The sequence below is a fragment of the Amblyomma mixtum genome, chromosome 4, assembly GCF_055824585.1.
Source record: "Amblyomma mixtum isolate Tamu chromosome 4, ASM5582458v1, whole genome shotgun sequence".
Lineage (NCBI taxonomy): Eukaryota > Metazoa > Arthropoda > Arachnida > Ixodida > Ixodidae > Amblyomma > Amblyomma mixtum.
In genome coordinates this window covers 130451189-130464790 of record NC_143015.1, presented here as the reverse complement: position 1 = coordinate 130464790, position 13602 = coordinate 130451189, and the positions used below count along the sequence as shown (strand labels likewise).

Sequence of the window (13602 nt, the reverse complement as noted above, 5' to 3'; positions counted from 1 at the left end):
AAAAGATCGCGGAATGGCGCAGATATAACAATAAAACGCAACTTTACAATGCAGATGAGCCCAGACATTACACATGGGTAATGAAGCTACCATTCTACCTACTGATACTAAGTCAACAAATGAACTAATAAAGGAAACAATAACGAACAACAAATAAATATCGTAGTCTGCATGCCCGAAACTAGAGGCAAGCGTTTGAGCCCTCGTATAGAGGCGCAAACCCCGACAGTACACATGGGTAATGAAGCTACCATTCTACCTACTGATACTAAGTCAACAAATGAACTAATAAAGGAAACAATAGCGAACAACAAATAAATATCGTAGTCTGCATGCCCGAAACTAGAGGCAAGCGTTTGAGCCCTCGTATAGAGGCGCAAACCCCGACAGTACACATGGGTAATGAAGCTACCATTCTACCTACTGATACTAAGTCAACAAATGAACTAATAAAGGAAACAATAGCGAACAACAAATAAATATCGTAGTCTGCATGCCCGAAACTAGAGGCAAGCGTTTGAGCCCTCGTATAGAGGCGCACGTGTAGTGAGTTCTGGGCGATATTTGCCCGAGGCATTAACTATTGCGATCCAAAACTAACTCAGCTCAGTTTAGGTGCCCAAAATATACAAACGAAAGACAGAAGGCGACAGAGGCACGGTGAATATGTCGAAAGCTTCTGATGACTGCGAAATTGTTCTTCGTATATGGCGTCCCCGGTGTCATACAATCCCTTATCATCTCTAACAGCTAGCAGACAGCTAGCATGTAATAAAGCAGCCTGGATACGGCTTAAAGGGCGTTAGGAGCTGTGGAAACAACGCTACGGTAAATATGCTGGTAAGCCGAGTTACAGGAACTTTTGTTTTCATGAATGGAAATTTTTGCGAAACGAGACACTGTTGAGTTCACTGAACTTAGTTTCTAAAGCATGTGCGCATGCAGGGTTAGTTATAAAAATAAAAATTATTCTAGAGACACTGAGGCACTATATAGGCTCGCGAGATTCCACGCAGTAGATTACAAGAAACGGCCCGCGGAGCGGCTGCTGCGACCGTTATCAGGAATTTGGGAGAGCTGCTGGCTGACGCCGTCTAACGTTTAGCGCCGCCGGTCAGCCCATCTGGACATTTTTGAAAAACAAGCCCAGTGCACAGATGAGGCATCGAAGATAACCTCTGAAAAATACGAGAGCCATGCGCACCCCGAAAGGCTGTAAAAATTCAAATTAAGTTCCGTTCGCTCTTTCCTTCGAGAAGCAAACATCCATAGCCTTCACCGCGGTGCAAGAATGCACAAGCAGCGCCATCTACCCCTTGGATTTCGCACTACTATTGCGATTTAGAGCCACCTTCGCTATATATCCGGTATATTTCCTCGTTATATCAGTTAATAAAATTATAAACACATGCATGAGAAGACGACAACTCGTTTGACGCCATCCGGTACTCCCTCCGACAAACGGTTCGGCCGTATGGCAGACTGAAGGTCATCGAAATGCACGGTTTGGGTTGGGAGCGGAAAGGTCGTCGTTGCGAATCCCCCACATATTTTGGGCTTCACCTCAATTAGTAACTTTATCATCAGGAACGCGCCAATATCACTTGACACCACTGACATTCTCAGCCGACCAGGTGGCCCGCCAATTTTATGCACATTGTGGTTCCGGGGTGTGGCGGGGATCCCACTTCGATGGCCGCTATACTCGCACATATATAATGGATCGAAAGTATAGGTAACATAGCAAGCGCTACGTGCCCACTCTTGCTATGCGATATTGTGTGGTCACGTTGTTGCTGCTTTGTTAAATTTGACCTTCATGACCTTCATCAGTATCTTACCGGTACTCACCTATGGGGCAGAAACGTGGAGGCTAACAAAGAGGGTTCAGCTTAAGCTAAGGACAACGCAGCGAGGTACGGAAAGAAAAATGATAGGTGTAACGTTAAGAGATCGCAAGAGGGCGGACTGGGTTGAAATCAAGAGGAAGAAATGGGCTTGGGCAGGGCATGTAATGCAAAGGCAAGATAACCGCTGGTCCTTAAGGGTAACGGAGTGGGTTCCAAGAGAATGCAAGCGTAGCAGGGGACGGCTGAAAGTTAGGTGGGCGGATGAGATTAAGAAGCTTGCGGGGATACAGTGGCCACAACTGGCAAAGGACAGAGTTAATTGGAGAGACATGGGAGAGGCCTTTGCCCTGCAGTGGGTGTAGTCAGGCTGATGATGATGATGATGATGACCTTCACCGAAAACAGATGCGTCCTTGACAAATGTAAGCAGTAAGAGCTCATGCTCTTAAACATGTCCAGTAGAAGGAGTAAACAGCCATTTATACAGACGCAGCGAAATGGGCGAAAGTGTTGTAAAACAAGAAATGCCCAGAAAAAAAAAAGACTCATTTCTCGTTGTTAGCGTTGTACTTACATGTACAGAGACGTACTGATAACTACGAATAATGTCCCAGGTGTGCATTTCAAACAGCGTGGATATAGAACACTGTAAATCATTAAAGGCATGAACAGGAGGCACATTGACATGCTACCAGTGCTGTACTTCCATGGATGAGCTGGAGCATGTTTCGGGTAAGGCTGCAGAAAATAATGCTGTGACGAATGAGATATAAACAAGCCCGCCAGTTTTTCTTGGACGTGGTTCGCGGCAAACATGATCCATTCGATTTCAAGCAATTATGATAATGGACTGTACCTGCTTCGAGTCGCCTAGCTGTCTGTTTGCAACCAAGTCCAGAGTGAAAGTAAGTCTTGCAGTAAATCGCTTCTCGTTTACTTTGCCATTACTTCAGATTTCTCAAGAGCGTCGTCCCTTGGTCGCGAGCACTTAGTGGCGGGCAAGTACTGCTTCGGTGCTTTGCTTATCCATTTCGCGCTTTGTTTGCACAAGCGTCGATCGAATAAGCAAGCTAGAGCTTCCAGTAAGCCGCAGCGAAAACAAAGCATTCCAAATGTGCTGTCTGCTGCACTTGCTTTAGTCGCCTGAGCAAAACGGTAGCACTCTTAAATCTAATACAAGAGTAACGTTCTTTTTCATTCTCAACTTACGCATGTGTTGCAATCGATCTCTTTCCTGCCGCCGCGGTGGTTCAGTGGTTATGGTAGTCGGCTGCTCACCCGAAAGACGTGTGTTCGATCCCGGCCGCGGTGGTCGAATTCCGATGGAGTCGAAATTGCAGAGGCCCGTGTGCTGTGCGATGTCAGTGCACGTTAAAGAACCCCAGGTGGTCGAAATTTCCGGAGCCCTTCACTACGGCGTACCTCATGGTCTGAGTAGCCTTTGGACGTTAAACCCCCATAAACCAAACTAAATCTCTTTCCTGCCAATTTATAGTCTATTCTGTGGTTCCTTCCGGCCGATATGCTTTTTGTAAGGTCGTTTACGAACAATATAGTTAATCGAAGAGCACAGCATATGCTCGCGCGCGCATAACTTGAAACCAACATTGCCGAAAGCAATTAACTTTGGTCTAAACCATCGCGGGAATCCTTGCCCAGACTGCACGAAACGATCTTCTTCTTCGAGAGGCGTTTGCCATTGCAGACATTTACAACTCAAGAACGCAGCGGCGATTGCCCCTCGAAAGATGCACTCAAGCCGACGGCGTCGGTCGGATCTCTTGACGTCACGGTTAATCCTCTGGCGTGAAATCGCAAGTGACTGACAAGTGCCTCCGTGAAATAGGATTTGGCCGTGACGTTATACCAAAAGGTCGACGCCATAGGCGGGAGCCATGGAGGGCCTACTTCGAAGCTGCAGTTTTTTCTTGTATTCGACGAACCAATTACGTCTGTCAAGGTTTGCAAGTCTAAAACTAATCGCAGCGCTGGCCCAGCTACGGCGCCCTTAAGCGCAGAATACTGGAACTTAACGGCCTTTTACGATTGCACAGAACCAGTGAACACCGCGACGACACCTTACATTCAGCTCCTTACAAGGCAAATATGAACTAGTGGCACTGAAAACAAGCATGCGCTCGTCAGTCTGCTTTATTCGTTTTCGATAGATTCAGTAGGGATGTTTCGTGAGGTCTATATTAGCATAGGCAGGCGAATTGCGCGCCCGAACCACTAAGAAGAAAAGTATGATTCTGCTTTCATGATATATGTGCCGGCAACCTATATAGAGTGCTCACGTAATATAGCGCGTACCAATACCTGCATGCATTATGATGCAAAAATAGCTTTTCTGAAGAGTTCGAAAATACCTGTTTGCTGCAGAGATGGCCGACATGCGTGCGGGTGCATTCAAGTGAGTCCAGCAGAACTTGTTTCTTCAACATCAGGGTAAACGCACCCGTCAAAAATAGAAAACTCCATTTTGCCGGCGCCGAGTTACGTGTCCCGAAGGACACGAAGTCAATACTCTTCTAAAAGAGTGGAAACTATTTCATCGAGTTTTCACCAAAGCGAATGGAGCCGACAGTTTCATAACTGTTGGCCAACCGCACACTCAGCGCGCTTTGCAGGGCAAATTCGTAACGATGAAATAGCCTTTTTTTCCCAAGCCTTTCGTTCCATTTGCAGAGCTTGGACTGAAACCCGGACCCAATTTTCTATTTGATGGCAAGTACGAAGATCGGCACCCTTTTGTTAAAGCCTACAAAAGCTTGGAAGGCCACAGCGTCCGGTTTGAAGGGTAAATATTTGAAGCGATAAAAAGTAGAATCGAATATGTCTGACAGGTGGATTGAGTGTACGAATGTGCGCTCACATTCGTTCAAGACGCGCTCTTAGCTCGAAAGGAGAACACTGTTTGCAAGCCCAAGAATAAATCGCAGCAAGCGTCTGCAGTACAGAACGAACGCAGATCACTGTGATGGGACATTGCGAGACTGTAGTACAATTCCGTTTACGCAACGTCAATGCGAAGCGAGCGAGGTGAACAGGCGGCGGGCGTAGAAATAGAAATGACCGGGAGAGACAGCCGCAACGGGCGGCCTGAGAAGTTGGCTTTGTTGCAGAGCACCGGTTTAGAGCGACCGAAGAGGCAAGCGTCGGCGAAAGCGGCGAAAAAAAAAAAATAAAGCGGGAGAAAACGAGCGGAGCAGCGGACGCCGACGAGGAAAAAAAAAAAAAAACGAGGCGCGCGACAGCCGGAAAGAGCGAAAGGAGGAATGCGGAGAGGAGAGTAGTTCGACAAGCGAAAGAGCCAAGAGAGGGCGCTGTGTTGGCGCTGTTCGCCCTCTCAGTTGCTGTTGGGAGCTGGCGTCGGCTCCGTTTCGGCAGCACATGTACGACGATACCTAAAAATGAAAACAGGCACTTGAAAAATTCTTTTAAAGGACTTACGTAACAATGCTTTTAGCATTTAAATTTAAGTCAGGCAGAATAAATGAATAAAAATCAAAGGCTACAAATGTGATCACAATACTCTTTTCACCGGCGCAGAGCCTACGGCTATCGAAACGGTCGTGCTTTCGCAGCGCTGTGTTGGGTTGATCCTTTTATGGTTCTACTGGGGAGTGATGAGTTGCGGGTTCGCACGCTCTATGCGTGATACGTGCCACGCCTTAAATCTTGTTACGACGTTAGGCACGTAGCCCCTCTGACCCCTTAGAACTAATATGGAGGTGTGAAACCAATCACAGCTCGCCTGTCATCGCTAGTGCGTCTCTGGCTTGCGTACGTTTGCTCGCGCGTTGTTGGAGCGCTCCGCGCTTGCATTATGGCGAAGTGTTTTCGAGACATGAAGGGAAATCCTGTCGAGGCAAGGAATTTTTGGCTGGTCGCTCATGGATCGCTCACCAGAATGAACGAACTACTTTTTCATCGCGGATGTAGGCAGCGCAAACGCCAGCGCTACCTTTCACAGCCACTTGCACTGTTTTGAGTGCCGTCATCACGCCCAAAATAGCCAATTGCGTCTGAGAGTTAGCTAACAGCAAGAATATGCGATGAGACTCCGGCTTTGGGCGTTCTAGACGCCGACAATTACGTGACGTCGTATGGGCCTTCAAGCGCGGGCTTTTCAAATATGCGAAACGCTTTCGCGTTTCCTTTTGCCGGGCAGTGGATGAGTCTGGCTCCCTGAATTTCACGAAGGACTCAATGATCACATATCATGATCTCACCAATCATTTTAAATTAGAGAGGAGAATTTTCCCCCCTCCAGACAAAAGACTTACTAAAGAACAAGAGGTTACGTGGCGTCGTCTACAGACGAGATCGATACGCACCCCATCACTCCTCGCGCACATTTATCCAGATCTTTACAGCCCAAACTGCAAACACTGTGGCCAACGTGCTACCTACGATCACATCCTGTGGGACTGCAAAATAGAGCCACCTCCGGGTGATCTAGTTACAGCTCCTTCTCTCGAGCGGTGGGAGACCGTGCTGGCTAGCTCTGACCCCAGAACGGAAGTTTTGGCGGTGGAGTGGGCTGACAAAGTCGTCGAGGGCTATGTACTCTCGACCACTTAACGCGACCTCTTGCCAAGCTCTTCCCGGCGAATAAAATGTTTTACAATCAAATCCTTTTGCACGAAATAACGTCGTCACGCCGCTACTCTTTGCATGTTTCTTTCTCCCTAAAGTTAACACCGTTCATTGAGTGAAAGCCATTGTAATTTGGAGTTGAAGTAGCTGTCTCCTATATGATATTAAAGAACTTTAATAGATGGCGGCCCTATCGCTTTGAGGCATTAATGCAGTGTGGCCGGTGCGCAGGACGCAGGCGCCTTTTGGGAAGGTTGGCTTGAATACTTGGGGTCTTTGTAGCGGCATACGCTAACCCGAGAGTGACGAATCAGCGTGGGCCTCTAACACTGGATAGCGACGGGCAACATCGCGGCGTCTGCGTTTCGCAAGTACGCGTTGTTCGGTCGCCATCGAGGTACGTCACAGAGCGCGGGATGTTCAAAAAGTTTTATTTCGCTCACTTAAAAAAGATGTTGCCAATCAATGAATTTTACGTATAACGTTGTTTTAATTGTTTATTAATGCGAAATATTATGTCTCATTAGCGCAAAACACGTCCGCCGCTGTCCATGGCACGGAATTCGGATGATGCAGTACGGCGGTGTACGATGTCACAACAGGTGTAAGCGAATAAGTATAGTCATGAATAATGAAACGTAACGTACTGCTACCTATGAGAGTCATTGCTCGTAGTCATAGTCATGACTCAAGTCACTCTGCTACGTATAACGACTCAGCACTTTACAAGTAACGTAAGGTATAGGAGTTTGTACAAAGTATGCGTAGTAATGACTCGCAGTCATGAAGCATAGTCAGTCATGACACAAGACTCAACACTTTACTTCTGCAACGCAGAATGACTCAGCACTTTAAAGTTAATGTAATGTACATAGAGTTTGTATAAAGTATGTGCGGTCATGACTCATAATCATCCTGCAACGTGGCATGATTCAGTACTTTACAAGCACTGTAAGGTGCACAACATTTGTACAAATATGCGCAGTCATGACTCGCAGTCAGTAATGGCTCATGAATCACTATCATTCTGCAACTTATCATGCCTTAGCACTTCAGAAGTAACATAATGTAAGGTGTATAGACTTTGTAAAAAGTACGCGTATTCATGACGCGTAGTCATAGTCATTACTTTAAACTATTCCGCTAGTAGCATAACTCAGCACACTACAAGAAACGCAATGAAATGTCTATAGAGCTTCCCCAAACTATGCATTGCCAAGCCTCGTAGTCATAGTCGTGACTCATGACATAGTCATGCTGCAACGTAGCATGACTGAGCACTTTAAAGTTTTCGCATTCTCACATGTAAGAAGTCAGCAGCCTTAAGCGTCTCTGCCGAATTTTATTACTGTTGCTTATTTACACCGACAAAAATGAAAGTGTCTCAATTAGGGCAAAGAAATGCGATTAATCTTATTATGGCAGGGTCAGGCACTTCTCATCGAGAAATTAAATAGGGAAAAACGCGGATGCTCCTGTTCGGTAACCTCCACAACTTATCGGATTCCGAACTTTTGTGATAAACACAGGAAATGGTCAGTTTTTATCAGAGGACTAAAAATACCAAAGATAACGGTAAGTGTTAGGAACTGTCTTGCGCGGAGTACCGCGGGTTCACAAGACGGGTCGATATTGCCGTGAAGCTTTGTACTGTTTGTACATGGTCAAAGCCAGCCGGCACAGGGTTCCAGTAGGTTTGAGACTCTTAGCGACTCAGGATGCAACAAGGTTTAGCTCGAAAGATCGCAGCCATGAGCAAGTGCTTCCAAGTTGTTCGAGATTGACCTAGTTACTTTTGGCGTCTGATTTCGAGTGTTCGAACGCTCCGACGCGGTGACTCTGTTCATCGATGACCGCTGAGCACGCTTGTTGCTACCGTCTCCGCCGAGTTCTTCAGTTCTTTGTGGGCCGATGTCAGCCCAATAAAGAAGCGCCCCTTATTCACTCTGCTCGTGAATTGTTCACGGTGTTGTCAGCATCAAGAGATTTAAAAAGTAGGTTTCTAGGCAGTCTGTGAAACAAAATTATGAGATACGTTTCTGCGCCGTTATGGAAATGCAAACCACCTAACCGACTGCATTTTTAAAACACCCGAAGGTGACCAGCAATCTCTACATTCCAGGTTTGGAGCGAATTTGGCTGCATGCCTCGAATTCTTCGAAAGCTCCGATCGAGACAATACCGCCGCTAAAGCTTTTCAGACAGTGCTTCATTTCGGGATTTATGTTTTCCAGACTGTGACACTATGAGATGGGTGTTATATTGTGAAGTATGAATGATATCGATTTTCAGCTTTCATAAGTGGCTTCAATACTGTGAACGAAGCTATCTATATCTGCAGCCTAAATCCTTTTTTTTTTCATTTCATATACATGTGTTGCCCCGATATGCTGCAACCCTTGATCTGATTTGGATGCGATTTGCTTCATTTCAGGAGAGATTTGAAAGAATATTTTATTATTTAAGTGGGCAAAATTTCTTAAAGGGCCCACACTGTTGAGTAACCATTGGCTAAAATCGCACAATTTAGAGAATTTCAACGCTGCGAAGCTGCTCATAATTAAAACATAGACTGTTTAGCATGGCTACGAGCGGAATATGGTGCAGTAGCACTAGTTTGGGTGCGCACACAGGGCCCTTGCGTGCTAAAGGCATTTGATCTCAAATCATTTAAAATAATTGCCTTTACCTGGAAGGCATTTACCACGAAGTCATTCACCTAGGTAAAGGACAAATAAAGAGGACAAGCGAACAGAACGGGACAAGCGGTACTGCTGTGCTCTGTCTTTGCCTGCGGTATCAAAATACAGTGTGCCAAAACACCTGGCCCCACAGACAACTTTGTTAAGCTATATTTACAAGTCAGTAGCCCGGAAATGGCGAGAGGACAAAAATTCAATAAACTGCTCAACATATAGATTGGCATCGGCACTGCAAAATGTGCGGCTAAGATGCTAATCAAGTTCAGATGCTAATCAACAGAAATATTTTTTATTGACAGGTAGGCAGGGCGCGTTTTGCTGTCACTCCAGGTGTATGGGACCGCAAGGACATGAGGCAGTAGTTCTGTCATTGTATGCAGTTTCGAGAGTGCTCGTCGCCCCGAAATATATCATCTCTACAAACTCATCATCATCATCATCAGCCTGACTACGCCCACTGCAGGGCAAAGGCCTCTCCCATGTCTCTCCAATTAACCCTGTCCTTAGCCAGCCGCGTCCACCGTATTCCCGCAAATTTCTTAATCTCATCCGCCCACCTAATTTTCTGCCGCCCCCTGCTACGTTTGCCTTCTCTTGGAATCCACTCCGTTACCCTTAAGGACCAGTGGTTATCTTGCCTTCGAATTACAAGCCCTGCCCAAGCCCACTTCTTCCGCTTGATTTCAACTAGGATATCATTAACACCTGTTTGTTCTCTCACCCACTCCGTCCGCTTCCGATCTCTTAACGTTACACCTATCATTTTTCTTTCCATAGCTCGCTGCGTTGTCCTTAACTTAAGCTGAACCCTCTTTGTTAGCCTCCACGTTTCTGCCCCATAGGTGAGTACCGGTGAGATACACCTGTTGTATACTTTTCTCTTCAGGGATATTGGTAACTACAAATTATCGACTCCCGCATACCCGACCAAGGCAGCATATGATTTCACCCTATTGTTAAATATGATCTCTGAATTTGAAGACCTGCCTACACTCTCTCTAGTGTGCCTTTTGGCTAGGTTGGAGGTAGGTGTAGCCTGCACGGACCCAGAACAAGCCTTTGCTTAATCTTCAACTTATCTGCTGGATTAGTGTACAAGCAAACGAGTCCGGATCACATATTCCAACTCCTCTAGTTTTAAGCGTATACCATCTACTACCATAGAACGTCCTGTATATCCTCGTTACCTTGCGACGTAGTTGAGCACGGTGGCCTGATGTCCTTGAAAAGGAAGGGCGGATTAGCCGGCTTAATTAGCGACCGAGCAGGCCCGCGGACAAGAAAAGCCGGATTTGTCGCACGCGCGTGCCAGAACGACTGCCAGGAGCAAACACTTGGGAGCGAGTAGAATCGCCTAACCACAGCAGGATTAGGCTAAAGCCGTAGGGGATTATAGGTTCGACCGCGTTGCGTTGTTTGCAGCTGTACGTACTGCTTGTTTTAAATTTGCGAAACGAAGCGGTGCGACGCAGTCTGCTTCCCGAACAAACTGCCCTAAGCATGCCTTGAACAAACATGCGGGCAGTTTGCCCACATAGTTTAAAACAGTAAATGACTGAACCGTTCATCGTGGTTGTACTGTGAGCCTAGATTAAGCGCATGCCTTTTTTAGAGCCCCTTTTGGTTAAAGGTAGGCTGAGAACAAACTGAACTTTGCTTGGATAGGTGGCCGTGTTGTAATCACAAGAGGGCTATACTTTAGGCCCAGGAAATCTGGACAAACACTTCTAGTTCGCACGGCTGCCACCCCATGGCGTGTGGCGCTGAACAGTCAAAATCACCGCGCGAAATTTGAATTCCTGTTACGTCCCATACATTTTCAATGGCTGCCGGACATAATGGACAAACGCAGAAAGCATTTTATACGTCAGATTTTGCAGCAAAGAGGAAGAAAGAGTCGGCCATGATAATCACCATATTTGCGAAAATCTCTCAAGACTCAAGTTTTAGCTAATTTTGAAGTTTGAAATATCCCCATTCGGTTACGCTGTGTTTGCTGCAGAAGCCAAAAGATGGTGCTAATTGCGGAAAATACAAGAAAGGTGGTAAGCTACAAAAAGGCAAAATAAATGAAGTGTAGGTATCGCATCTACTGTTTGTTTTGATATGCAAACTCTGATAACGCCACAAAAGGTTTTTTTTTTATTCGATTCGAATCTCTGAGGCTACGCTGTAGCTCCCTTCGCTTCTATCGACGATCACGGAGTCTATATCGGCCTTGGCGTTAGCAAATCGAGGCGCGAGACGAAAGTGATTAGTCATTAAATGTTATTTTTCTGAGCAATATTTGCGTACTTTGGTGCTCACGAAGCAGCAGTTTAGCCATAAGAAAAAAAACAGAAAATCGATATTAATAAAAAAAAGTTGGGTTGAGTTGGCTTTTCATTTTTGGTTGATACATCAACGACAACTTCATTTGTTTCTGGCGCAAACAGGGGACTGACCACTTTGGATTATCCTATCGTTTACCACAAAAAGCTTCCCGAAAATACAGTGAAGTGTAATATTTGTCAAGTCAAATGCCAGTGGGAAGTCCGGTTAGAAACAGTACACCGCGGAAAGCTCCATACGAAACAACAGACAGACCCGTACAGGACAAGACCTTGTCTTGTTTCGGTCTCTGTGTCTGTGTCGTACTGAACACAACTTGAGAGCAGTATGCACAAAGCAAATGACATGTCGACACATGTTTACAAGTGGCCATGTTCGCGATAAAGCGGACATTCGGTAATGCAAAATTGATTGCTTTTGATCTCATAATTAAAATGTGGGGTTTACTCATAATAACAGTTTAGCCCGATCAACATACAGTGCATTGAAAAGGCTCTCATTATTTGAATTTTGACGAAAAGTAAGCGCACAAGAAGACGGGGAACAGCGGTAGAGAGACAGGACAAAGTGCTTGTCCTGTCTTCCCAGCCTTCTTGTGCGCATACTTTTCGTCAAAATCATGAGCAACCAACCAGCCCAAGAAACAGCCTTGTTGAACTTCATTTTTTGAAACTCCGCATAATTCGAACAAGTTTACTGTCCCCTTCGGGTTGCAACTATCGAACGTCGACTTCTATAGCGATACTTCAACCCAAGTAAAAATCACCTGGAAGCGAAAATGCTTTGTCCTGTTTTGTTTACATACACCTTCTTATCTTTTATCTCATTGCGCCTCTCTACAATGGATCAAGTTCACAGCTCCGTAGCAAGTTATACAATGAGCTGATTGCGATGCCAGAGCATCTATTGCATACACCGGTAGCATGGTAGCTTTCGCGTACCTCGAGCCAAACTACTGACTCCTCGCGAGAAGCCAATCCCGAAGACCTTGAGTAGTGCAACCCAGCCGAGTATTATCGTAGCGAGGCGCACCAATCAACGGGTAATACATTCCGCACCCGAAGCGGATGATGAGCCGTGAGTAACCAACTACTCTGATGCACAACAGCCAGTCTGTGCCCTGATTGAAGCCCGCACTGCCGGAAGCAATCATGGAAGGCTGCTTGTTTGCGAGCGACAATTAGTCGCGTCGAATGTCCTTAGTCCGCCAGTCAGTGTTCTTGACCTTGTATCGAAGCAGTCGGGTGGATGGAACATACTCTGTCGTCCTGTTTCTTCCCGAGCTGCGCATTCCTAATATTCTCTATCTCTTTTTTTTTTTTGCGGAAATAGTTGTTTTAGGGTCTTCAGCCTGGAAGGTGTCGGAGTTGGCGTAGTTTGTGGTAACCGCACACTACTACGTTCATCGGCTGCAGGTCATGAAAACAAGATGTGCGGAGCCTCCGTGGAGCCGCCATGAAGTGTGAGCCTTCATGGCGGGGAAATAGAAAGAGAAGAGGAGGGGTAGAGGATGTTGTTGAAGTATAGTTATCAGTCTAGGGGTGTGGAAATAATTTTTCGAAACCGAATCGAGTACAAATAATGTAGCTTTCTTACAGAATTGAATACGAATACTGTGGCTAAAAACCAAATCGAATACGAATACGAATAGTGATGCACCGAAATTGAAGTGAACACAATATATTTAGGAATAATCGGCACTTGAGTGAATACTTGTACAAAAAGAGTAATCGAGTGAAACAACGAATCGCTATAGGTGGTGCTCTTGTGCGGCGCTATAACTTATGGTGTTGTAGTGGAGCTATTAAAACAGCAATATTAACCTTCGAAACAAGAAGTATATTAACTAGATCACTTTCATTATATGTTTAAAAAATTGGTCTTGTCTTACTGATGATAAAAGAGAATAAACGAGCGCCATATCTCAGTGTATATAAGAATCGCGAGAGCTACTATAAACAGCCATGGTCTCAGAGATCGGGCATATATTCAAACCTTGGTGAACCTGCCTGTGCCCTGCCGTGGGTCTAATCTCGGAGGCCGTGCAGGAGCATTATGCACGCCGCAATACGAATGGACAGCGTCGAGATGCTGAACCCTCCATCCCACTCATACCG

The 13602-nt window shown here is 45.8% G+C and overlaps 1 non-coding gene across 1 annotated transcript; it reads left to right on the top strand.

Moving 5' to 3' along the window:
* Positions 1-5452: 5452 nt before the first annotated feature.
* LOC149348219 (small nucleolar RNA U13) lies at positions 5453-5565 on the top strand. The gene has a single exon (XR_016282618.1). It is a non-coding gene; the product is annotated as a small nucleolar RNA U13 (small nucleolar RNA).
* The last annotated feature ends 8037 nt before the right edge of the window (positions 5566-13602 follow it).